The sequence below is a fragment of the Equus przewalskii genome, chromosome 4 (genome assembly GCF_037783145.1).
Source record: "Equus przewalskii isolate Varuska chromosome 4, EquPr2, whole genome shotgun sequence".
Lineage (NCBI taxonomy): Eukaryota > Metazoa > Chordata > Mammalia > Perissodactyla > Equidae > Equus > Equus przewalskii.
The window spans coordinates 44,762,417-44,788,631 of NC_091834.1; the positions used below are offsets into that span (position 1 = coordinate 44,762,417).

A 26,215-nucleotide genomic window follows, 5' to 3' on the forward strand; every position below is an offset into this window, starting at 1 on the left:
AGCTAGGCCTGGGTGTTTTTAGTAGCTAGCCTGGCACTCTGAGCTGTGCCATGGTTTTCTCCTGCTGGTGTATACAGTTTCACAGAGCATCAAATCAGACAACGTCATTCTATACAATGATAGAGTGAAACAAAAAATAAGACTACTTCATAATTTGTCTAAGTAAAAATAAGGTCACTGTGAGAACCACACAAATTATCAAATATTATCCCTTCTTCCAGAAAATATGATTGAGTTCTGCTTCTTTACCAATTCTAGGTTTAGTCTCCCTTTAGTCTTTCCTCCTATTTATCTTAATAAATAAAGTTTATTAAGATACTTGGTCACAGAATTATCCTTGCTTCCTTATAGCATTCAATCCAGGGCACAGCCCGCTTATTAGAACCCTCCTAAAAGAACACCTAACTGATGCTCAAATCCTATAACAAGTCCTTCTTGACACTCTGACTGGGATGCTCACAGTTGCCCGTGCTGGGTGTTCTCCCTCCCTGTAACAAACCCAACTGTTCAATACAGATGTGTTCCTGACGGTCTTTGGCTGAAGAGCAAGGACAAGTCAAATATAGAAAGAAAAGGAAGACAAGCGAGGACAGTTGAACATAGAACAAGAATTCCACTTGTGGATGGAGCAGATGTGACTTATTTACTAACAAATGTTTATTGGTATTTACCATGTGCAGGCAATGTTATGGTATTCCAAGTACTTAACAAATATTAATTCATTTAATTCTCACAAAACTCCATGGGGTAGGTATTTCAGTTATCCCAATTTGAGGGGGGGACAATTATCCTCATATGGGGATACTAAGTATGGAGAGGTCGAGTAACTTTCCCAAAGTCACAGAGCGAGGACATTGTAGATTTTGGATTCACATCCAGGCAGTTTGGCTCCATAATCTTCAGTGTGCCACTTGAACTACTATTCCATGTGATCTCAGAGGATATGTGAGGGGACTTCAATAATATGTAATGTCTACAGAAATGCATAGATACACACACATCTGCAAATACATTTGGAATAAATCATAATGGATTAAAATACAATTAATGGGGGTTATTAATAGTGTATCATATTAACATAATAATATAATGAGACTATTAAGATCATCCAACATCAACCCTGGTGGTCTATCAGTGAAAATTATTCTGATTTTTGTGTTCCAGTTGGGGAAAGAAACTAAATTTTCATTCTACCAGATATCAAAAACTGGCTGTCAATTAAATTATTATTAATGTGAGATGTTTCGCACTTACACTGAAAATAACAATAGGAAATATTTATATTGAATTTATTAAATAAATTATTTTAATCTTCACAGCAATCTCATGAAGTAGGTACAACCGTAATCTTAAATTTAAAGACAAGGAAACTGAGGCACAGAGAGATTAAGTAACTTGCCCAAGGCCACATAACTAATTAGTGGCAGTTGTGATTTGACTTCAGAGACCACACTCTTATCCACTCTGCTATGCTACTATGATATGACAATTAGAAGCCAATTCTTCCCCCATTTCTTACCCCAACTCCAAGAAGTCTATAATGCAAAGGGTGGCTTGACTAGAACACATAATAAATTTTAAAAGTCGATTTGGTTATTGTCGTGGGGGATGCCAACAGGAACTGTGAGAGATAATCATCTGGAAAATAAATCCTCAGTATTTTAATGAGAAATAATTTACATTTTCACCCATTTTTAATATTGATTTTTTAAACTAAATAATTTTTGTTCTAATGCCTAAAAATATACTACGTGTATTCATGTGTTTAACTCTTTTTATCATGAAAATATACATTTGGATTCTCAAAATAGTTTAAATCAGAGCTCTCACACTGAGCCTACTTCAGATCTGTTTGTAAGATGATATGCCTTTTCCGTACTCATTCAAAAGATATATTAGGGTTCAAAGGTTAAGAAAATGCAATAAGTTTAATAATTCATTCATCCATTTAGCAAAACAGCTGAGCATTTTAGGCACTCAAAATCTCCTGATATTCTATTCATTTTCGATTGTCTTACCTGAAAATCTACCTTTTTCTTGAAATAGTATTTTGTTCTTGTTAAACAAGCTTATTTGATTGCAAACTCACAATTACAAGGAAATTCTCCCAGATTTAAATCTTAATTTCTGTTTGGGAACTGATCATACGTTATTATTAAGTACAACGGTGCCTGATAACAAAAGAGATTCCAAAGATGTAAAAATAAAATCATTTACAAATGGCTTTCTTTTCTTTTCTTATTTTGTTGCTCAGTCAGTTAAAGTAAACATTAAATGCCTACTCTGTGCAACGCCCTGCTATTGTGTTAGGAACTATATGCCAAAGGGTGCTATAGGATCAACGGCAACGGCAATCATGACTTTTTGTTTGGTTTTTTTCCTCAGTTATCACAAATGTCTGGTAGCATTTAAGGGATATTTAACCAAAGTAGTTCTAATTCTAAGAAGGTTCTATTGATGGTTTACTCAACACCCACTTACATGTCAGCTAAAGGTTCTATAAATTCACTCCCCAAAATTGAAGTTAAACAAATAAAGAAAACTTTATTCTAAAAATTAATCAAATTCTATGTGTATCAGTGATTGCTTAAAGCTTTTTGAAGATGTTCTTGCACTAAACTTTATTGACAGAAATTTCTTTTCTCTTGTCTTTCTCAAGCTAGTATATTTAATGGGGATATAAAATCTATCATGTTCTTTTAAATAATATCGGGTATTGTTTTCAAGATAATACACTTATTCTTTCATCAATTTTGTAACCATATTTAAAACAATGATTGAGATTTATCTCTTGGCATTTAATGTACTTCAAAGTTCACTGCCAGACCTTTCTGGCTATGATTAACTCATTAGTGAGCTATTGTTTTTGATTAATCTTTTATTCTTTTAACCCAAGACACTACACAGTTTATTTTAGGAAGTATGCATGATAGTCTTTGAGTTCATTTTCTACATCATAATATCTTCAGTATCCAGTGGGGTCATCATTGCTTCCATTCAGTTCATGAACTGATAGCCACGATTTTCATCCCCAGGCCATCCTGCTTGATCACAGCTTGCTTCCTTCCTCTTGGTGCTTGCTTGTGCTTGTTGCTCAGATAGCTTCTTGAATTGTGTCGTGGTCACAAATCAAAATATCTAACTCAGGTCATAAACTTCGTTTTAATGCTTTTTTCTTACAGTAGGCTATTTTAGAGCTAAGCTGTTTGAATGTTCTTTGTGATTGTAATGGTGGTATTTTTACATAGGCCTCTTGATTTTTCTGTTTGTTTATTCTTTTAGTGTCATAGGAGGTCTAGCTTTGCTCTATTTTTGTTTACAGTCAAGCGGAAGTTATGCTGGATATACTTCATAAATTCAGATATTTAAAAGGATTCATAAATTCAGATATTTAAAAGGATTCAAAAAAGGATATTTAGGTCCACATTAAATCTAGGAGACAGTAATTCCTCTTTCTCTTCTCCTCAACTATATCTTCTAGTTTTAACTTCCTCATTATGGGTGTTGAGGAGATTGATGGTGGGGAAGGAACCAGCACATGAACACTAACAGTGTTGTAATTGATATGGACAGACTTCCCAGAGAGCCATCTCCTCTCTCTAAGGGACTCAGCCTACACTGAAGCTGGCCTGCTGTCTGAACGCTGCCGGTCGGCAGAGTTAGGAGGGCACCAGATGGCCCTTCAGCCCTCACTTTGCTGAGCCGGGGTGCCAGGGAGGGTCCTGTCAGGGCCCCTTCCTACTTCTCTCAGAAATTCTACTCAATCTCAGTGCCTCCTTTCCTTCCTTCTTATATCATACCACCTTAGCAAAGAGAAACTTTTCTAAGGGTCTAGCCTGTGGATGGGCTTTCTCCTTGTTTCCAGAACTGATGCAGGTTTCCCTATTTGGATATTCCACTGGTCATTTAGGGAATTAGAGACAGGGGTCCATATGCCTATGCTCACAATGCCGTATTGGCTAGAAAATAACTGTCCTCATGTCTTGACTCGAGTAAAATAGAACTATGCCATCCTTTTAAGCATTTATAGGAACAAACATATGTCAGATAACTTCTCTGCTGACCCTGATTCATTCAAGAACATTTAAAAATATGTGGGATTTTCAAAATATGCATCTTCATAACAATGCCAATCATTGTTAGGATTTAAATTTCACAAACTGTATCCACAGCTTGATGAGGACATCATTCTCCTACTCCAGAGAGGTACCATCTGTTACAACACTTCAAATATGGGGTTGATTTTTTTTTCCTTTTTTTAAAAAACAGGACATGTTGTAGAATTAGTCTACGTAAAACTTACACTGAAATCTTCCAACACACCATTATTGACTCAAATTCCCATTTGTAATGTCCCCAACTAGGAAAATAGCATTAATAGATATTATAAATTAAAATAAGCAGTTTTGAACTTGTATGTTTTCCAGAATATAATGACAGAGAACCTTCCTCCAAATATAATTATTTTGATGACAAAGTGTATTAGTCTGCTGGGGCTGCCATAACAAAACATCACCGACTAGGTGGCTTGAACAACCAAAATGTATTTTCTCACAGTTCTAGATGCTGGAAGTCCAAGATCAAGGTGCCAGTAGGGTTGGTTCCTCTGAGATCTCTCTGGCTGCCTTCTCACTGTATCCTCACTTGGCCTCTTCCCTGTGTGCATGCATCCCTGGTTCCCTCCTCTGCTTATAAAGATACTACTCCTATTGGATTAGGGCCCCACCCTTGTGACCTCACTTCACCTTAATTACACAAGACCCTATCTCCAAAAAAAGTCACACTGAGGGTTAGGGCTTCAACATACGAATTTTGGGGGAACACAATTCAGTCCATAATACTAAATTGATGGGGTACTGAAGAAAGAAAGAATTTATGAATAATGACTTAAGTGTAATCCAGTGTGTAAAACATATTCACCAGCATATTTTATCAACTTTTTCCTGTTTTTCTTCTGGAAAAAAACCTATGCTAACCTTGTACTCACTCAAGTTTCTTCATAGCAGGTTGCTGCCCCTATTACTGTCTGACCACAGCTTATTTAGAAGCAAATAGAGATAAGCATCCCCAGTATGCGATTTTCTGTTTTTCCTGAAATTTTCCATTCTTTTCTCAAATTCATCATTTATATAATTCTAAGTATAGAGTCTCATTTCCTGATCATTGCATGGACAGAAGATGAACTTTGCCAAAAGGCTTGGAGGAGTTTTACGTCTTTTCCTTCTAATGTCTTGGAGTTAAAAAACAAAATACAACCCAGAACACTGAGGCAAAGGTCAAAAGCATGATTTGTGGGCAGCCTTGAACTGCAATCTCAAAACTACTTATCACCTGCAAATAAAACTTTGTCATAATGAGTTTCTTGGTTCCAGGCCCACTCAGATTTCCTGGCCCACCAAGTTACTTTTACCTATCTTAGATCTGGTTCTTATTCTAGTTATTTTTCTCTATTTAACCCTTTGTAATTATTCCTATATTTCGCCATACACTTTGTCAGGATTCACCTTGTGAATAAGTACTTAATTAATTTACTCAATAAATGTTTATTAATCACATACTATGTACCAGACACATACTGAGATACACTGGGTGCTTAGGATTTAGTAGAGAGCAAAACAGATAAAGGTTCCTGCTTTCTTGCAGCTGGCATTCTCATCAAGGGGATGGGGAAACAGAAAATTAACAAGAAGTTTAATAAACTACTAAATGGCATAGTATGGTATAAGTCAAAAAGTGCTATGAAGAAAAGAAAAGCAGAGGAAGGGGTCTGGGAGTGTGTGTGGGAGAGGTGGGTTGCGATTTTAAATACAGCGATCACATCTTTGAGAAAGAGACATTAGAGCAAGGCTGGCAGGAGGGGATGCAGTTAGCTAAGCACATGTCTAGGGGAAGAGCATTCCAGGCAGAAGGTGTGTTCCAGAGCCTGTAAAGGAGGCCTGAGTGGTCAGAGAGAAAGGAGCAAGAGGCCGAGGAGTCGGAGATGGGGTCAGGGTGACCAAGGGCAGAAGACGCAGACTGGCTTTTACTTGGAGTGAACTGCACTACAGATGTAGGACTTCGAGCAGAAGAGTGACATAGCCTGACTTAAGATTTAAAATGACAGCTCTGCTGCTGTGTGGAGAGTGGATTGTGGGGGGACTAAGGACACAAGGACACCTGTCAGGAGGCAATTCCAAAACTACAACAAGAGGTAGTGGTTCGGACCAGGGGGTGATGGTGGAGGTGAAGTGGTCAGATAAATATTAAAGGCAGAGGCAGAAGAATCTCCTGAGGAACTGGTTGTGGGAGGGGGAGACAGAAGAATAAAGAATGGCTCCAAAGATTTTGGTCCAAGCAACCGATGTTGAGCCCTTAGTTGTCATTGCATCGTTTCTCCTTGTTCTTGACCTTTTAGACTGTGATAAGTCTGTTTTCTCACACCTGTTTTCTGAAGATAAGGGTCCTGTGCTCTACACAACATTCCAGTTGATGGAAATCCCCCCAATTCCTCCTCCCTGTACCTCCATTCCTGCCCTGCTCTGCTCCACCTCCAGTTAATCCGACCACCCCGGCAGCTACCACATGAACTGGCGGGTCTAGACTAAACTGCTGGGTTTGACATTTAAACAACAGAGTTTCTGACACATCTGGGTTCCCCCTTTGTTAGGCGGTAACATGAAGGCTGCTAATATTCACCCCATTCATGGTAAGACACATGAAATCCTTGAAAAAAATAGCACTAAAATTTCTGGGTTATTTAAACTCCAGCAAGTGTTTCTTAAAAACAAACATAAAAGGTCAAACGTGGCTGAGTCATGACATCACCTGTTGGAAAATGTCATCATGTAGCATTAGAGCTGTCTGGAATGTGACAAAGCTACTGATTTCTGAGTCTGCAGTGCAGAAATCATGATTTTCACGATCCATGCTTAACCTTACAAGAGCGACTTTCCAATTTTCAGTGCATGCAACAATTACTGGGGGGCAGTGGTTGTGGTGGGAGTGATCAGAAGGGCTGTTTAAAGGAAGCAGACTCCTGCGTACCATTCCCAGAAATTCTGATTCACTACATTTGGACTGAAAACTAGGAATAACCTAGGAATATGCATTTTTAACAGGTACTTTAGCTGATTTTGATGCAAGGAATGCTCAGACCACCCTTTGAGAAACACAGCGATGCTGGATCACAGGACTCCATAGTACTGTGGCACTCATTGCTTAGCTTTTAGAAAATGTTAAGCACATTCTAGAACAGAGCTACCTGCATTCTGGTAAAGAATTGCTTGCTATTGTCTTTGGCCATTAGAATATTAAGAATGATTTCCTCAATGGTATTTTACTTTTTCTATTGGTGATATATTTGTTGCTGGACATTTTTGTAAGCCTAAGTCCACATTTTTACTTATGGCAGCATATAAACTGAGTTTGAACACTTTCCTTAAGCATTCACTATATTCTTCTAAATAAGATCACTTGGAAGAATGATACTGGATGTTCTAAAACATCTGCCCTTGTAGATCTCAAACTTCCCTAGCAAATCCTTCTGGAGGTTTGATACCGGGGATCTCCCTGACTCACTTTTGTGGACTGATAAACTGCATCCTAGGGAAAAGGGATAAAATTCTGGCAGAAAGGAGAAGGCTCTGACCAGGAAAGATCCCTAGTGCAAGTTGGCTTATATATTTTGGATATTAACCCCTTATCAGATGTGTGGTTTTCAAATAGTTTCTCCCATTCCACAGGTTGCCTTTTCATTCTGTTGACGGTTTCCTTTGCTGTGCAGAAGCTTTTTAGTTTGATGTAGCCCCACTTGTCTATTTTTGCTTTTGTTGCATTTGCTTTTAGTGTCAAATCCAAAAAATCACTGCAAAGACCAATGTCAAGGAGCTTACTCTTATGTTTTCTTCTAGGAGTTTTATGGTTTTAGGTTTTGTGTTCAAGTCTTTAATACATTTTGATTTGAATTTTTATTAATTATTAATGAGCCCCTTATATTTTATCTCAGATTTTAACATTTTAATCTCAGCTTTATGTCTTTACATTTATGTTTTTGCTTACTTCTAGCCTACTTATTCAGAATCTTATCTATTTTCTTATCTTTTTCATTTTTTATTTTAATGGTATTTTAAGCATCGTATTTATTACCTCATTAATTTTTCCATAAATCTTTTTTTGCAATTTAAAAACTCTACTCCCAATCTCTCCTATTATTAAGTTCCCTGTTCTCATATATTTCAGATTTTTTTCCTCTGGACAGCAAAAATGAGAGAACGTACAACAATGCATGTGGAGTAGGGTCTTCTCCTTTCACTCTGCTGACCTTCTGTTTATCCCCAGAGTGTCTCTGAGTGTTTTCAAGTATTGCTTAAAAATGAAATGGATTTGTTTTTTAATATTAGGCATCATTCAAAGTACACATGAAGAGCTACATGTTTTAAAATCCACTAAGTCTGACAGAAAGAATCACTGAATGTAGAGGAAAAAAATTTCAGCACTATAACTCAAGCGAGGAGGGACTGTAGGCAAAGGCGTGGCAGGTGGAGGGCTGTGAGCCTCTGGCTTCACCTTGATGAGGGACCAGGTGGCTTACAACCTGAAAAGAACCCTTGAGAGGCTATTTTGAGCTGGATCCAAAATTAGGGATCTGGTTTCATATGTATCTTGCTTGGTTCTTGTGTGCTTATGTCAAGATGATTTCTGTCTCCATTCTTGATGAATTCATCAAATGACCTTCTTGGCTGTGGCTTTTCTCAGCTCTTTTCTCAGGTCAAGGGAGTTTCCCAATGGGCTCAGCTGCATTTTGGTAGGGAGGCTGCACTCATTTGTGGAGACTGATATTAGACCAGCTGCACCAAATACACCTGAGAAGCCACAAATATGAGAACAGAAGCTGGTCTTTCTTTGAGACTATGGGTTTTGGTTCCACTGGATAAAAGCTCTCTGCAAATGAGGAAATGGTGGAGGCTCCAGAGATCCCTTATCTATCACCCAAAAGAAAATTAGGATGTTATTCTGGGGCAAGATAGAAAACTGGGGCCTGAAGGCATCTACTCAGTTCCCCAGGTCTAAGCTATAATTGTGGGAATGCTTTTTCCCTCACAGCACCACTGTTGAATTGCACACAAAAAGTCGAAGGAAAATTTATTCTAAATCATGGGCCCTACTTCATATTTTGGATCAGATTTACTGAGACCTTATTATATGCCTGGCATGGTTCTAAGTGCAGGACATGGATTCTCTCTTTTTAAATTTTCACAAATTTTATTATCCCCATTTTCTAGAGAAGGAAACAGGCTCACAGAGAAGTTAAATAATCTATCCAAGATCACACGACTCAAGAATTCTATCTCTATAATCTATACTCAACTGCTTGGTAATGAATTCTCTCAGCTTTCATTTCTCTGAAGATGTCAGTTTGTCACATTCAGTGTTGAAGGGTATTTTCACTGAATATAGAAATTTGACAATTTTCTTTCAATGAAGACATTGTTTCATTGTTTTATGGTCTTCATTGTCTCTGATGAGATTTTAAAACTCATCTGTTATCTTTCTTCACATGTACATATCGTGTGTTTTTCCCTCCGGCTGCTTTAAGAATTTTCTTTTTGTATTTGGTGTTCAGCAATTTGAGTATAATATATGTTTGTTATTGTTCTCTTTGTATTTATCCTGCTTGGGGTTTGCTGAGCTTCTTAGATTTGAAAGTTGATGGTTTCTTTTTCAACAAATTTGAGAAATTTTTGACTATCCTTTCTTCAAATATGCTTTCTGTCAAATCACTCTCCCTTTTCTGTTTCTGTAATATTAATACAAAGACATCTTGATATTATTTTGCCACTCACTGAGTCTCTCTTCACTTTCTGTCCCCTCAATCTTCTTTCTCTCTGGTCTTCAGATCCGATAATTTCTATTGATCTGTCTTCAAGATTAATAACCCTTTCTTCTGTGCAGATCAAATAATTTCTATTGATCTGTCTTCAAGATCAATAATCCTTTCTTCTACACAGATCCAATAACTTCTATTGATCTGTCTTCAAGATCACTTAGCCTTTCTTTTGCAATATCTGTTTGTTAAGCCCACTGAGTGGATATTTTATTGCAGATTTTTACATTCTTATATTTCCATATTCTTATATTCTATTTCTCTCCTCTCACTCCCATCTGTTCACTCCCAAGACAATCTTTTCCTTTAAGTCTTTGAACCAATGTATAATAGTTTCTTAAAGTCCTTGTCTGCTAATACTAATATCTGGGCCTCTCAAAGTATATTTCTACTGACTGCTTTTTTTTGAGAGTAGGTCTCTTTATTCTACTTCTTTGCATATGGAGTAGCTTTTTATCTCCTTTCTCTGTACCCTGCCCTGAAATTTCTAGTCACTTCAGCAGCCTGGAGCTTAGATTTCTGACTCCTTAGTTCAGCAAAACCTGATGCTACGCTTGCCTTCACTTTCCTGCTCTGTGTTAGGAAAGAGCCTCCAGTAGAAGACTGAGGTGTTTCATCACCTCACAGTTGTGTTTGCAGTCTTCTCCTGCTTGTAGTTTAATGCCTAAAAACAGTTGCTTTGTATATTTTGTCCAATTTTATAGTTATTCTTATTAAGAGTATTCCAGTTACTCAATTATGGCTGGAAGCAGAAGCCTAACAATAAGTTTGCTTTTCTAATGATTTAAAATATTTACTTACCCAGTTTTGTGATATATTTCTAAATATGCATATCTTAGAACGTTCATCTCTCTGGCTATCAGAGGAAGAAATTTTGCCAGAGTAACAATCAGTTAGGAATCATACAGATCAACCCTTTAGGGTTATTACTAAGTTCATTTATTCATTTACTCAATAAATATTCACTGAACACTTATTACGTGTTGCCTATTCTGTTAGTGATTTTCCCCCTCCCCCAAGGAGCAATAAGGGATTTAGTTTAACCACATCTATTCAACAGATGATGGAGATTATACTATTCAGATATATGTACTCTGATGCTGTTTAAAACTTTCATTTATTCTGCCTTTACAAGAGAGTGTGGAGGGGAGACAAGCAAACTTGAGTGTTATGACTGGAGATGGCCAATAGAAAAATCAATATATGAGTTTGTTCCTCAGAGGAGAATTTGGGGCTAGATATCTAATTTTAGGAAGCCAAACAATACCCTGGTGATTCAAATAATATCACTACCCGTCATTCTTTCTCACATCACCCTATTTTAATCTTCTGCATAGTACTTATTGCTATCTGATAATTTCTTGTTTATTTATTTTACTTCTTTGCTTATAGTCTATCTCTTTCCATTAAAATAGAAACTCTGTGACAGCAGGAATCTTGTCTGTGCTGTTCACTTCTTTATCTTCAGCACTTAAAACAGTGCCTAGACATAGAAAGAACTCAGTAAATACTGGTTAAATAAATGAATCAATGAACGACTTCCTGCCATAGAAAATAGAAACATGGACATTATCATACATGTATAATTTATTGTCATTAAATAGGAATAACCTTAATAGACCATTGGCTCTGAGTCCTAATTACTATTTAAAAGAAAGGCACACATTCTAAAACCAGTATCACTTGGAGGAGAGGTAACTTTTGCCCAATATCAAATTGGCCTACAATTAATAACCCTAACTCCATGGCACAGGGGTTAAGAGCACAGTTTCAAGAGCCAGAGTTTTTGATTTATGATCCTGGTTATGCTATTTACTAGCTACATGCCTTGATAAAATTATTCAACTTCTCTGCACCTCAACATTATATAATAATAGTACTTACTTCATAGGCTTGTAATGAGGGTCTAACAAGCAAATAAATGTAAACAGAACAGTGTCTCACATATAGTAAGCATCTATCTATCATCTTCCTAATCCTCCTCATCATTATCATTATTACTCCAAGTTAACTCATTTAGTTCCATAGATTTATAACTGAAAATAATTTAATCTTGAATAAGATATCAGAAAATTAAATAGCTTCTTCTAAGAGATGGCATTATTGTTAAAGCTGGGTCTCCCTTGCATCTGTTTCAGATTTTTGCTGAGTTATGAGCTACAGAATAGATTTAAGGAACTTTGCTTTTCCTTTATCTGTGCCTGAACTTTTTCTTTGCCCTGTATCTAGTTAGGCCCAGACTCATCCCCCTGTTCGAAGTGGGATAATATTTTTTTCAAGTTTATGTCTTTGTCAAGCCTTTCGATTTTCTTTTAAGGATGCTAATCCTATCCTCACTTAGATGATGGCTGGAAAATGTGTGTCTGCATTTAACTGCACCTAAGTAGGAACCAGAATAGCAGTACTCCAGATCCTTGTGTCAGGGGACACAAGGGAACTCGCTGCCTCTCAATATCTATCAAAGCTCTGAGGAGGACTGCCTGAGGGAATAGCTGTACATCCACTCATTTAGATATTCTGAACTCTATCCCTGGGTTATCTCGCTTAGCAGAGACCTATAAATCTGTACCATATCACATTAACCTCCACTGATTTGCCTTCCTGAGTTACACTTTCATATTTATGCTAGTGGCCTACATTTAGGAAAACTGCTTAAAGGAAAAGCTTCCCTATAAAATTCATTGTGGTGCTTATTGTAAAGATGTTAATGAGGTTGTAATTCAATATAGTTACAGTGTTCTCTTTATGAAGGCCTGCTGGTGAATTTTCTTTCTGACCCTAAAACCAGAAATTGTTGTGCTTTTCCTTTATAACTGGTTTCTATTGTCTAATGGGCACTGTGAATTTCATAATTTCGTAATTAATTCTTTTTGTATTGGCTATTACAGGCTTAGAGCCAAAACTTGTGGCTCTACTTCAAGAAAGTCACAGAATCTTATGGCACACATGTTGTATGTTACCTTTATTATATTCAGTGTTGGCTCGATCTTCTCGTTCTACTAGCATTTTTCCTTTGCCCCATATTCCTCAGCCATTTATCCTTAAAATCACTTTATCTCCCTTTATTGTATGTATTTACATAAAACAAAGTGGCACATAGATAAGTATTAAAAAATCACATCACTGAATGCACAAAATTTCTTTTCTAACTGTGCACAGAGCAAAAGCTGCTGGATGAATTCAAGTCAGTCTCAAGCCATCAATATGAGTTATCTTCCCATAAAGAATATCTACTATGGGGAAATCTACATATTTTTACAGAAGACAATCATTATCTTCCCTAAAGCACACCACATACAGCACAAATGCATACTGTTCACATGGAAACAGTGACTACAACTCATAGCCAGTAGTTGTGGGCTTGATTCTGACAGTGGAAAGTCTGGGATAGAGAGTAGTTTATACCAGGTGACTTGACATAATATAGTTAAGGTACCTATTCAGTTGAACCATACGAAATTGCCACTAATCAAAAGCCGCTGATCTAAAAAATAGCAATTTCGTATGAGTTAACATAATACTTGTTCAAATAACCATGGACAAGACTCCATGTTGACCTTATAGAACCATCTCAGGGAATGAACTTCTTAATTGAGTTGAATCCTAAAAAGGGCTTAAATTATGCTTAGTTTTCCTTCAATTTTCTGTTATAAGAGGCAGATCTCCATGGCATTTTTATCTGTTTATTTTTGCAACAGAGATATCATCAGATAATTTAATATAATGCACTTCTGATGATTTTGATAAAGTTGTGGACAGCTACTGTACCCAGTTATTTGCTCTGAAGCAAATTCACAGGGCGGGGGGGATGACTGGATAGAGTTTAGACTTTGGAGTGAAAAAAAACTGGCTCTGAGTCTGTCCTCTGTCACTTATTATCTCAGTATGTCTGGGAAAATTATTCTCTAATTATCCATTTAGTCATGGAAAACACTATCTAACCCAATATATTAGTTTCTTTGCTCATCCCCTTGCTATGGATTTTTGGAAGACAGTGAGAAATCATCAGCTTTCTTAGTGAAAAACATGACTTTATTTTCAAAGTACTATCGGAATTTCTAATGAAGCAGGAACTTAATTGATCCAAGGCTTTCTAATCAGACCTAGTTGAGAACATGTAAGAACAATAAGAATCTTTTCTAAAATTTCTTTTTTCTGCATCTATTCTTTAATTTTATTTGACAAGAAGAGTTAAAGTCTCGCAGGCCTAACCATGTGCTGTTAGATGCCCAGCTGTTAGATGCCTAACCCATGTGGTGTTAGATGCCCAGCAATCCTGTGTAATGTAAGGGGCAGATGGACCAGCGTGGCATTCTTAGGTTGAGCAATGATGAAAGTGTTCTTTCGAGGGCAACCAAACAATACCAGAGTTATTGAAAGAATCTCCTTCAGAATCCTTTGTCAACAGAGTGCTGCTTAAACTTCTCAAGGATTCAGTGTCACAAAGAAACGGAAGCTATAATTATTCTGTCTTCCATAACTACAGAAGTAAAATTAGTTATATTTCTTTTTATTCTGGAATAATACAAAAAAAAGTCTACTTTTTCCAAGAAAGAGGCAATTTCATATAATGTAAGTACATGGCATGATTTGGGGATATATTGTAAAGAGACTCCACGAATTATACATCCTCTGTTATGTTTCTCAACTAGCAAGGCCAGCAGACAATTATGCCTTTACTACAGTCATGTGCCGCGTAACGCCATTTCGGTCAATCATGGACCACATATACAATGCTGGTCCCTTAAGATTAGTACCAACTAGCCTAGGTATGTAGCAGGCTATACATACCATCTAAGTTGGTGTAAGTACACTCTGATGTTCACACAATGACAAAATCGCCTAAGCAACACATTTCTTGGAATGTATTCCTGTCGATAAGTGACGTACGACCATATAGGCAAAAGGTTTAGAGTAAAACTATTATTTAAAAAATACTTCCCTTTTTCTCAATTTAACCAGAAAAGTAAACACATAAACATTAGCAATTAATATTCATTTGGCATATAATGAAGGCAAGGCCTTATGCTATGATGTGTTTTACATACATTATCTCATTAAGCCTTTGCAGAGCAAAGGAAAGCAAAGGAGAAAAGAATGAAGTTAGTGAGACATAGAGATTAATTCAAAATGAAACACTATAAATTAGATGTCTAGGAAGTCAATGTCCTCTAACTGAAGGGCTTTCTTTATCTTTCTTAAAGATAGTTCTAAATGATACAATTGGCAAATGTACCCAGACCTCTGGTAAGAATGATAGATGATACTAAAGCTGGGAAGGAAAAAAGCCATGCCTTCTTCAGAAGCTTAAAATCTTGGGGAATTAGCATGAATATTTATCAAGTAATTGCAAAAAAATAGAATTATATGTAATCAAATGGTAAATTGTGTAATATAGTATAAGAAGGCTGTAGGCTTTGAGTGAAGAAAGATCTTGCGGTCTTACAGTGTGAAAAAGATTATTTGAAATAGGAGAAGATATTTGGATAGTTGGGACAATGGTTGAAGGCATTTCAAGGCAGAAAATAGAGGAAGAGCAAGAGAAAAAGAACAAAGACGTCACTGGTCTCTGTTGCAACAGACAGGTGATCCTTGGCTTAGAGAACGTTCTTCTCCATAGACAGAGCACAGACTGACACTGAGAACATGTAGCTTTGTTGAATATTGAAAACGCGAAATTATAAGCAGGTACATCAAGTGTATATAATTACAAAGAATATGGATGGCTACTTTGAATTCTTAAATTGTGTTCAGTACAGAATTTTTTTCCATAAATGAATTCACCCAATTAGAGGCATTTTTAGTGGATTCCAGACTAATAATATAATAATATGGATCCTTGTATTTTGAGTGTATTTTTGTGTGCAATAAATGAAACCTTTCCAAGATGAATCTGTTGTCATGGCTTCCTTTTCCCATTGCTATTCTCCCTGGTCTATTTCCCTTTTTATTGCCCATTGCTTTTAGAAGGAATAAATATTAATGAGTTCCACAATGTAGCTTGTACTCCTCTGTTAACACTGGTGAGAGTAGCTACTCCCTATTGAGCAATCATCAGCAAGGCAGGGAACAGCCAGCCACAAACCATTTCTTTTACATTCTTAGATAGCAGGAGTGTGCTTCTGAAAAAATGCTATTCATTCACCAGTGCACATCCCTGAGTGCTCATTTCAAAATTCCTTCTGGTGCTATCATTCATCTACAACGACTCGATGAAATAAGTGCTTAAGGGTTACAAAAGGCACATGTACTATAATCACTTGGTAGTGTCAGCTTATGCGACATTTTATCCACCATCTTTCTTTCATTAATGGAAGGTCCTTTACTAACAGCTATGGCTTCTTTCCATCTCGGGTTACAGGTATGAAGTAAGACGAAACAGTATCTGAGAGTGTTAGGTGTTCTTCCTCTGCAATTTCCTAGCTAACTATGAGCAAGGTATGACAGTTTTCTAAAGATTTGCAGCTCCGGGACCTAAAACTAGGGCTCAGTGAGTGTAAATAAGACCAATATTAGAACTGCAAGTTCTACTTCACTTCTGAAGACACATAGTGACTTTTCCCAGTCCCTCCATTCTCCCCTGTCTCACTTCCAGAACTGCGGGAAACAGGGCTTTTCGGGACACATAAGCCTGTGTTTTTGTTTCTCACCTTAAAGTAATGATTCTCTTTGGCTCCAACAGAGGCTAAAAGTCTGTGCTAGTATTAGGGGCAGAAAAGCCCATGAAGCTTAAGATTCAGGGCCCTTCACATGCAGAAGCCCCTTTGGAGATCCTGGCAGAGACTTGAGTGACTTGTGTGTGTGTGTGTGTGTGTGTGTGTGTGAGGAAGATTGGCCCTGAGCTAACATCTGTTGCCAATCTTCCTCTTTTTGCTTAAGGATGATTGTCGCTGAGCTAACGTCTGTGTCAATCTTCCTCTATTTTATGTGGGAAGCTGCCACAGCATGGCTTGACAAGCGGTGCTAGGTCCACACCCAGCTTCTGGACCTGCAAACCCTGGGCCACCGAAGCACAGCGTGCAAACTTAACCACTACACCACTGGGCTGGCCCTGATTCTTTAGTGATTTTGTATTTGGAATTTTGCCTTTACTTTTTTAAATAATGAGGGTTTTCTAAATTGTATAAGCTTTGGGGCTCAGAAAATCTGGATTTCTCTGCCCCCAGCCCAGTCTCAACTAAAGCTTTGGGAAGGGCTTCTAAAAGCACTCTCTTTAGCTTTATGGTAAAATCAACTCCTGATTATAATCAATGATGGTGCTTATAAAAAAGACAGAGATTCTGCACCCAATCCAGACCTACAGAACTGCAATCTCAGTGGATAACATGAAGGAATTTTTGCATTTTCTTAAAGCATCTGGGTCATTCTTAAACTACATTTTGAGGATATGTGCCTTCCAGAAACATAATTCACCTGATGAATAATGGTGAAGGTTCTTTATTGAGAATGGATGATGACTGCAGTGTTCTTTCAGAGCTTAACTGAAGAGCTCCAAACTGGCATGTCTGTAGTAGTCTCTCCATGTCAGCCTTGTGAGGGGTCATTCTGAACCCCCAGGAAATGCGGCTGTAGATACAAGGCTACTATTAGGCTATCAGATCCCTGAGGACAGGGATCAAGTCTGCTTTTAGTTTTTAGTGAGGAAGACTAGCCCTGAGCTAACATCTGCCACCAATCCTCTTTTTGCTGAGGAAGATTAGCCCTCAGCTAACATTCGTGCCCATTTTCCTCTATTTTATATGTGGGACACCTGCCACAGCATAGCTTGACAAGAGGTGCATAGGTTTGTGCCCGGGGTCTGAACCTGTGAACCTCAGGCCGCTGAAGTGGAACTCGCAAACTTAACTACTGCACCACTGGGCTCATCCCAAGTCTGCTTTTTAAAACACTCTATCTTCAACATCTACATCGGTGACGTAACCTAATAGTTGTGTTCAATAAGTATTTATTGGGTGAATGAAGGAATACCAAGTGAGATATCCAAATTTGTAGCATTTCAATCAGATTATGATTGATATGTAGAAGAGTAACATTTGGGAGACTAGACATACAATGAGTTTAACATTAAGTCATTGATTCCAACTCTTTGTTCTCCACATTAAGCATTTAATCTTTGCAGCAACCAAATAATTAACATAGTGCCTTAATAAATGCAATCAATATTGTCACCGTCATATCATCACCATCACCACTACATTATTTTCTTTTAGGGTGGGGATTTGAGACTTAAGTGTAGGTATTTGTAAGTATTTCATTAGACTTCACATTGTTGGAGAAATTCCATTGTTTCTAGTCTATTAATACCCTTTTGTGTTATAAAATTGTTATTCAATATGATTTATCCCTTATTAGCTTAACATCATTCACATATTTTATCAGCACATCATCGATGACTTTGTCCAAGACAACAATATATACATAACGAATTTTACTATCTTCTCTATGTAATAATTCCTGTGTGGTCTGTTAGTGTGTTTATGTTTTCATCAGCAGGGGTGAATGCAACTGAGTAATCCACACTCAGTTTGATCACTGTAAACATTTATAATACAGTTGGCTGGTCTTATAGATGCAGTAATAATTAAAAAAAGTAATTTTCTGTAATAACCTTTGAATGACATTTTAAAGTCATATTTCTAGTCTTCTTTATTTGGTATTAATTAGTTCATCTCTGTAAGAAAAAATGAATTTTTTCCTCTTATTTAGTATCTTTTATCAAACTGACTGAGTTCCTTTTTTTTCCTCTGTTGGATTGGAAAGTACATATATAGTTTATTTATTAATGATTGATTATATTATCTTATAATATATAATTACACAGTTATATATTAATAAGTTATTAAAATAAGCTATGTATTTTTACTTTAATAATCAGTTTTAAATTTTTAACATGCATAATGACTTAAGAATATCTAAGGATGTTCAGCATCTCTACTCTCTCCCAAACACTATATTCCTTATCGTTTCTTCTTTTCCTATATTATTACTGTTCATTAACTAATTGCATAGTGTTTTAGTTATGATAATTATTAGTATTGCTTCATACATATCTATACTTATTTAGATTACCCAGGGGTTTACCAAATTTTCTGCACATCTTCAATTTTTCTCTTTCTGGCTACAATTTCCTTCTCCTTAAACATTATCACTTAGGAGTTCTCTTGGTGAGGGTTTATTAGAGGTAACCTATCACTTCTGTCTTAACTTGGCCCACAGATTTTAATAACAGGCACACGGATAAATAATTCTAAGTTGACAGTTATTTTCCTCTAAGTACTTTTAATACGTAATTTTTGTTATTTTGCTCTTTTTGGAGCTGTTGAGAATTTCACTGTTAATTTTTTTATTCCTTTGTAATGAATTTTTGCCCTCTCTCTATTCCTTTTAACAAGTCTTTGTAGCTGATGAGTCAAATCTCACTACATTGTATCTAAGTGTGCCTATATTATTATCCTGCTTGGAAATTATTTTTCTTGATTCTGTACATTCTTGCCTTTTATCAAGTCTAGAAAATTCTCTCATCTTTTCTCTTAATTCTCTCATTCTGAACCTTCTTGTTTAATTCTGCATGACTATTATCCTCACTTCTATTTTCAACTTCTATTTTCAGTGTTGCATTTTGAATAATTTCCTTATGCTTTTCTTCAGTTTACTAACAACTGTCTAGCTCAATCTATCTAATCTACTCATTTACTTATTTCCAGTACAAATATTCTTCAGTTCTAGAACTTCTGCTTTGTTTTTTTAAATCTGGTCTTTTTCATTGTGACATTATACTTTATGTTTAAAATTTTTTTCTTTACATCTTTATTAAGTTTTAGTATATGTATTTTATGTTTTCTATCTGCTATTTCTAATATTTCCAACCTTGTGCCTAATTTTACTATTTCCTAGGCATTTTAAATCCTCTTTATGAAGGATTATTTTTCCTCATGTAGTTGGCAATTTTGAATGGTGCAGTTTATATCGGGAAATCCTGTGCCTTAGGTTATGGTATTCTGCTCTTCAGTTTTGCTTTTGCTTATGTCAGGCACCCCTGTAGTACCATTGGCCTGACACTATTTCTTATATTCATTTCTTAGCTTTGTGGTCTTTGGACTCATGAAAGTACCAGAAATTTGCTATTTAAACTAGTATGAGGACAAGCCCATAGCTGGAATTCTTAGGAGAGGTTTGCTTTTGCTCTGACCTGAGGCTGACCTGCTTCCTTGTCATCTCCCTCTCTAGGTAAGTTGAATTTCTCTGCTCACTCATTTATGCTATAATCATTTGAGGTTGATGAAGTAATGCAGTATTTCTGCTTGTACTCGGTTTCTCTGGCTAAAAGTTTTACATCATGCCCCTTGTCAGCATCACTCTTCCTAAGTCCCGATAATATATAACCCTCCTCCTAGACCATGTGCACCCAAGGGCAGACACAGGAAGTATCAGCTCAAACTTCCTGGTTTGTTTTCAGGAATCATTTAGTTAATGGAGACCTCTGTTCTCCTCTTAAAAGCATTTAAAACAATATTGTATCCTGCACGTCCAGGTGTTTTGTAAAGGATGATTTTCAGCTATTATAATCTGCCATATTGCTGGAAATAGAACAGAAGAGTATTTTATAAATAGGTATTTTTAGACAAATAAAGTTAAGTAATGTGCGTAAGAATACAAAGCCAAGCAGAAATGAAAACCGAGTTTCCTGATTATCTATCTGGGGTTCTTTCGAAAGTAGCCTTAAGATGAAAATTCAAAAGATTTTTAAGCCATCTACTATAATTAGAAAATAGAAAATAGATATACAAAAAATGTTCTCTTAAATGAGTGGCCTAACTGAAACAAAGCACATGAATTTTGACTTTTGTCATTTGATCTAACAACTAGCTCGTGTCTCCTCTATTAAAAGTCAGAGGTGTGAATAGTTATTTGTTCAGAAGTGAAAGGCAGGATGTGTGTGAATATAGCCCATTGCTGAAATAGAAATTTCTTTTTGAGAATGTATTTGAAACATTCAAGAGATAATTTTCAGACAAATTAAAAGAAAATTGTACCATTTTACAAAGAGGAAAGTAAACAAGCAAATAACTTTATTTATTTATTTATTGGTGAGGAAGATGGTCTCTGAGCTAACACCTGTGCCAATCTTCCTCTATTTTGTATGTGGGATGCCACCACAGCACGGTTTGATGAGCGGTGTGTAGGTCCACGCCCAGGATCTGAAGCCGTGAACCCCAGGCCACCAAAGGGGAGCAGGCAAACAACCATTATGCCATTGGCTGGCTCCAACAAATGTTTATTAAACATCAACTAAGTCAAATGTATTATAAGCACTGTTTTCATGTTTACATGACTTCCGAGCTGCCTCATTATATTTTTCTTTGATTGCCTTTTTGGTTGAATATTTCCTCACATCTCATTAGTCAGCTCTTCCCCTAAAAGTTACCTGTAGGGTAGACCACAGACCAGCTTAATCTAATTCCCAGCATGTAAGTTTTTATTAGCTTCTATCCCAGTGGCTGAAGCTTCTTGGCATCTCACTTCTCTTTTTGTAATCTACTCATCACAGAGAAATTTCACAGGGTAACAGTCCTTCTCTCTCGCAAAATATCCAGGGAAGTGATTTCCGAGGAGGATCTGATTCCTTCAGGGAGTTCCCATGTTTTAATTATTCTATAATTATATTACAGTGCTTTTTGCAACCCACTGCATCACTATAGACTATATTTCCAAAATGTAGTTATCATGTGATTTAGTTCCCTTTTCATGTACTACAAGATTAGTAGAGCACAAAATAGTGTGCTTAAAAATATCATAAATTATGAAACGTATTCCTACCTACAGTAATTTATCTCAACAAAAGCATTCAGAACCAAACTTTACATATCTTTTTATATAACTATGATAGCCTATGACATTTTTAAGTCAGTAAATTTAAAACCCTTTTTATGTTTTTCCATAATTTATACCCATATAATGATGTTATAGAAAGTCAAGTAACATGAAATCATTTCTATTTCATGGGACAGGGTTGATCTACTTCTAGCAAAATAGAAAGTAAAAGTAAACTACTATCTTTCCTGGATGGTTTAAGGATTGTATCAGAGAACGTAGGGAGAATCTCTGATGCACATTTCTGATTGAAATGTCCTGTAAAATAGTCTCACCTACCCGTTATTCCAAAAGGGATGGATAGGAAAGGGGCAGACTAGACTTCGACATACTCTGATATGCACTTTCTGAGATAACAGCGGAACAGCACCATAAGCAGAGCCTTTTTTTTCCCCCACATAGCTTTGACTGAAGTGGGCTAGTTTGTGGAAACTGTGGATAAAAGACTACAATTATAAAGAATTTGCATTCCTCTTAGGGATGTTGACCACTTTATTCTCCTTATTTCTTTGCCAAACATGAGAAAACAGGAGCTCTTCATTCATCCTTCTGTCTACCCATTCACAGTTCAATCATACTTCCTTCTGTCCATCTTTCCACTGATCCTCCAAGCCTTTCTGCTGGTTTATCTCATTCCACGTTATCATACAGGCTCATTAGCCAGGCTGTCTTTCTTTATAACCTCAAATCCCACAGACCTTATCCAGATTTCAGTGTGGCTTATTTGATATGTTTTCTACAAATGAATGTTCTTAAGTTTCCTATAAAATAAATCACTGTAAGCTACATGATGTTTTATAACCAATACTTTTGGTTTTCCTTATTTAAAAACATGTTCAATCTGTGTCAAATGGAAGAATTTCTTGAGTTATTATAGATAAATTCTACCTTCATTTCACTTTGAAATCTTAGAAAAAACCAATTCACATTCACGCATTCAATGATCAGCAACATTTTCATCAGCTTTCTAGGACTTATGCTGAAACCTCCCTATGGACAAGGATTCTTCCTGTCATATTCTGATAAGGGTAGATTTCACGCCAGCACAAGCTGGACATTCTTCATAGCTTACTGGAATTCTGATCAGCCAGCTGAATAGAATTTGTCAAGGGTTTTACTACTAATTTTCTCAATAGAGAACTGACGCCAAGCCTTTCTTTTAAAGAAATGATAATAAAAATTTTGCTTATCTGAATATTGTAGAGGAAAGGTCGACAGGATTGAGAGGGTTACCTATGGTCAACAGCAATACATGAATAAAATGTGGATAACCTCCAATATCAAGTAGATATATTTTTCCTATTGTCTACAGATGCTACCAACTTAATAAATTTTATGATGATATAATTCAGTTGACACAGATAAGATACCAAGTTGTGAATACCATACATTACACGTTGTGACTACTTTAATAATACATATTTTGATTTTCCAGAAATTAAATATATTAGCTCCAAGCAGGAGAACTATTATGCCCCAATGTGGTGTGAATCAGTTAACAGTAGAGAACACACCAATGAATAAAGTGATTTAATGTGGCTCTATCCTGTGCTAACGTGGTCATCACCATTCCTCTGTGTAATATGATGTGCCAAGATGATAAAGGAAGTTTCTGTGAATTCTGTATCACTTGTTTTCAGTATTTTTGTATCAAGAAATTTTATTTTTGAGGTAAAGTATTTGATCTTGAGTTAAGGTATTTTTAATAGCTTGGTTACATGTGAAAACAAGACATTTATAGCACATATAGTGTGAATCTGCAAAAACAACACAGTAGACTTTGTTCTTCAAATTAAGTACAATCTGAATTCCTCATGGCTACGCAGTCAAGATTTCTTGAGATCAGTGCCTTCTTATTAGGATTGATTGACAGAGTTATTTTGAGAGTTTTCCCTCCCTTTATAAAGCAAGCTTTCATTCTTTCACATTTATTGAAGGAAGACAGACCATGAACAATGTTCACAGCTCACTGTCTAATTGTTCTCCATTCACACATATTTACAGTCTTCACATGTCACTCTTGGGACGCTGGTATATTGAATAACTTTCCTCTTGGGAAATGTTAAGTGCTTCTGGGGGAAAACTCACATAGTCTGAGTTCTGAGGAAAAAAAGCTGCAATTTAGAGGGACAATCAACTGTTTTTGCAAAGACTATAGGAGGCTTAGTAGTATTCTTGGTATTTGACACAAAAGGACACAAATTCCTAAGTTAGTCATGTTACATACTTACATGATAAATATTAATTTTAGGCAAATTGATTATTTCCATATCTATTGATCTTTGCATTGGCATTTGCTTTAGTCCAACAGATACATCTTAAGAATGATACTCTTTTTGTTTTGCTTTTTTTCTGTGACTTTTATTTTTGGTGCTACAGCCGTAGAGGGACTACATGACAAAACGATTGAAAAAGTATCCAGCTGCAATTCAGAATTCTGAAGGATCTTTTGAAAGTAATAACCTACAGGAAGGACATAACTGACATTCAGAAACTAAAATCTGATCTACCTCTAGCAATGAAATTATACTACTCTGAAAGGACTGCTATAATAAATCCATCTAAGAGTGTTAAAAACGTAGCCATTAAATTGGCTAAGAAAATATTAGTGTACTAACATTGCATGTTTTATGCTACTCCCTACAACCTCAAGGTCCATTAGCAGGAAAATGTATCCCCAGGCTAGATTCCTAAATGAGCTGACAAGCTATGTAAAGTTAGTGGATGCAAAACAATTAAGTTAGGCAAGTTGCAAAAACAAAACTTCAGTGCTTATTTTTCATGAATCACTAGTCCCTGCTGTCACTCCTTTTTGGGAGAGGCACAGGAGCCATCTCTTCTTTTGTTTTTTTTTTCATTTTTTAATTTATTTTACTTATTATTATTTTTTTTCTTTTTGAGGAAGATTAGCCGTAAGCTAACTACTGCCAATCCTCCTCTCTTTTTGCTGAGGAAGACTGGCCCTGAGCTAACATCCATGTCCACCTTCCTCTACTTTATATGTGGGATGCCTATCGCGGCATGGCTTTTGCCAAGCAGTGCCATGTCCGTACCCGGGATCCAAACTGGTGGACGCCGGGCCGCCAAGAAGCGGAACATGAGAACTTAACCGCTGCACCACCGGGCCCACTCCCTTCTTTTGTTTTTTAAAACACGCAGTTCTCATGGTTCTTTCCCTTCTTTTCTGGTCATTCTTGATCAGATTTCTTCTCTGAATATTCTCCCTTTTTTGGTCTTTCATCTGCTGATATCAACCAAGGTCTTTATCCTTATTCATTTCCTTTTCCATCCAACATATTTGCTGGGAAATACTATCCTATCATATCCACAACTTGCCAAACACAATATACTCATCTCTATTGGCAAGGTTTCTTTTTCGTTTTTGCTTTTCTCTAATGGTGTGCTGTAATGCGGCTGTTCCCTCTGCCTGGAATAAACTCCCTCTTGCATTCCTGACCCACTTAACTGTGTGTGGAGTGTGTCATCAGTCACCTCAAGTGCCATCTCCTCTATGAAAGTTCCTGTTTCTATGATCCCCCTATGATTCTAAAACTCAGTTATAATCCATATCATATCATGTTACAACTATTGGTTTGTGGTCCTCATGAGGACTGTGAGCATTTTCTCAATCCAAAATTTGTATCATTATTTCTATCCTCACCACCTTACACAATTTTTGGAACTCTGTTGGCAACTTATACATGCTAACTGTCGAGTGGATGAGGGATAGAAATCATGCTACCCCTCAAATAGAGGGAATGCAGGAGGGTCTGCTTACAGCATTGCTTAAAAATATTTATATATGTGTGGACTGAAGAGAACTAACTGATATAAACTTGATCTGATAATGATTAGAATTTTAGAGTAATATTAATATATAATAATATATACTTTTAGCCCTGGCCATCTTGGACTCACTTATCCTTTTGCACACTTATCACATCTGGTCCCCAAACTGAGATTTAAACAAAAAAATTCTAAGATATGTCTGTCAAATCAAAGGGTTTAAAAAAAAGTCATGCCTTTGGGTTAAAGATTTTTTTTTTACTGTAGTTTTACTCTGTATTTATTTCATTTAAACTCCAATTGAAATATTCATTCAATACCATAATTAACTTATTTTTCAACCAATTATAAACAGCAATAGGAGGTGTTTTTTACACGCAGGTTTTACTTCTTATCTAAAGAAAAGACAATTTGGACTTTATAATATATATTTACATTCTACATGTATACTTACAAGATGAATTTTTATTCTATTTTTATAATTAATTACTCGCCCTAAGTTTTGACTCGGAGTCAGAGTTGGAAAATTTAAAGAGACTTGTCAGTAAATCAGAACTGACAAAAGATGGAATTGGATTTAAATGTTCTTTACAATCAAACTTCGGATTACTGTTCACTAAAGCGGGTGTCAACCACAAAGTGAACAGAAATATGGCTATTCATGCCTTAAATGGCTGCGTTATGTATTCCTGCAGG

At 36.4% G+C, this 26,215-nt stretch overlaps 1 protein-coding gene across 5 annotated transcripts in view; it reads right to left on the reverse strand.

Moving 5' to 3' along the window:
• THSD7A (thrombospondin type 1 domain containing 7A) overlaps positions 1-26,215 on the reverse strand; it is a 676,621-nt gene that overhangs the window by 160,843 nt on the left and 489,563 nt on the right. The gene's annotated exons all lie outside the window — the stretch shown is intronic.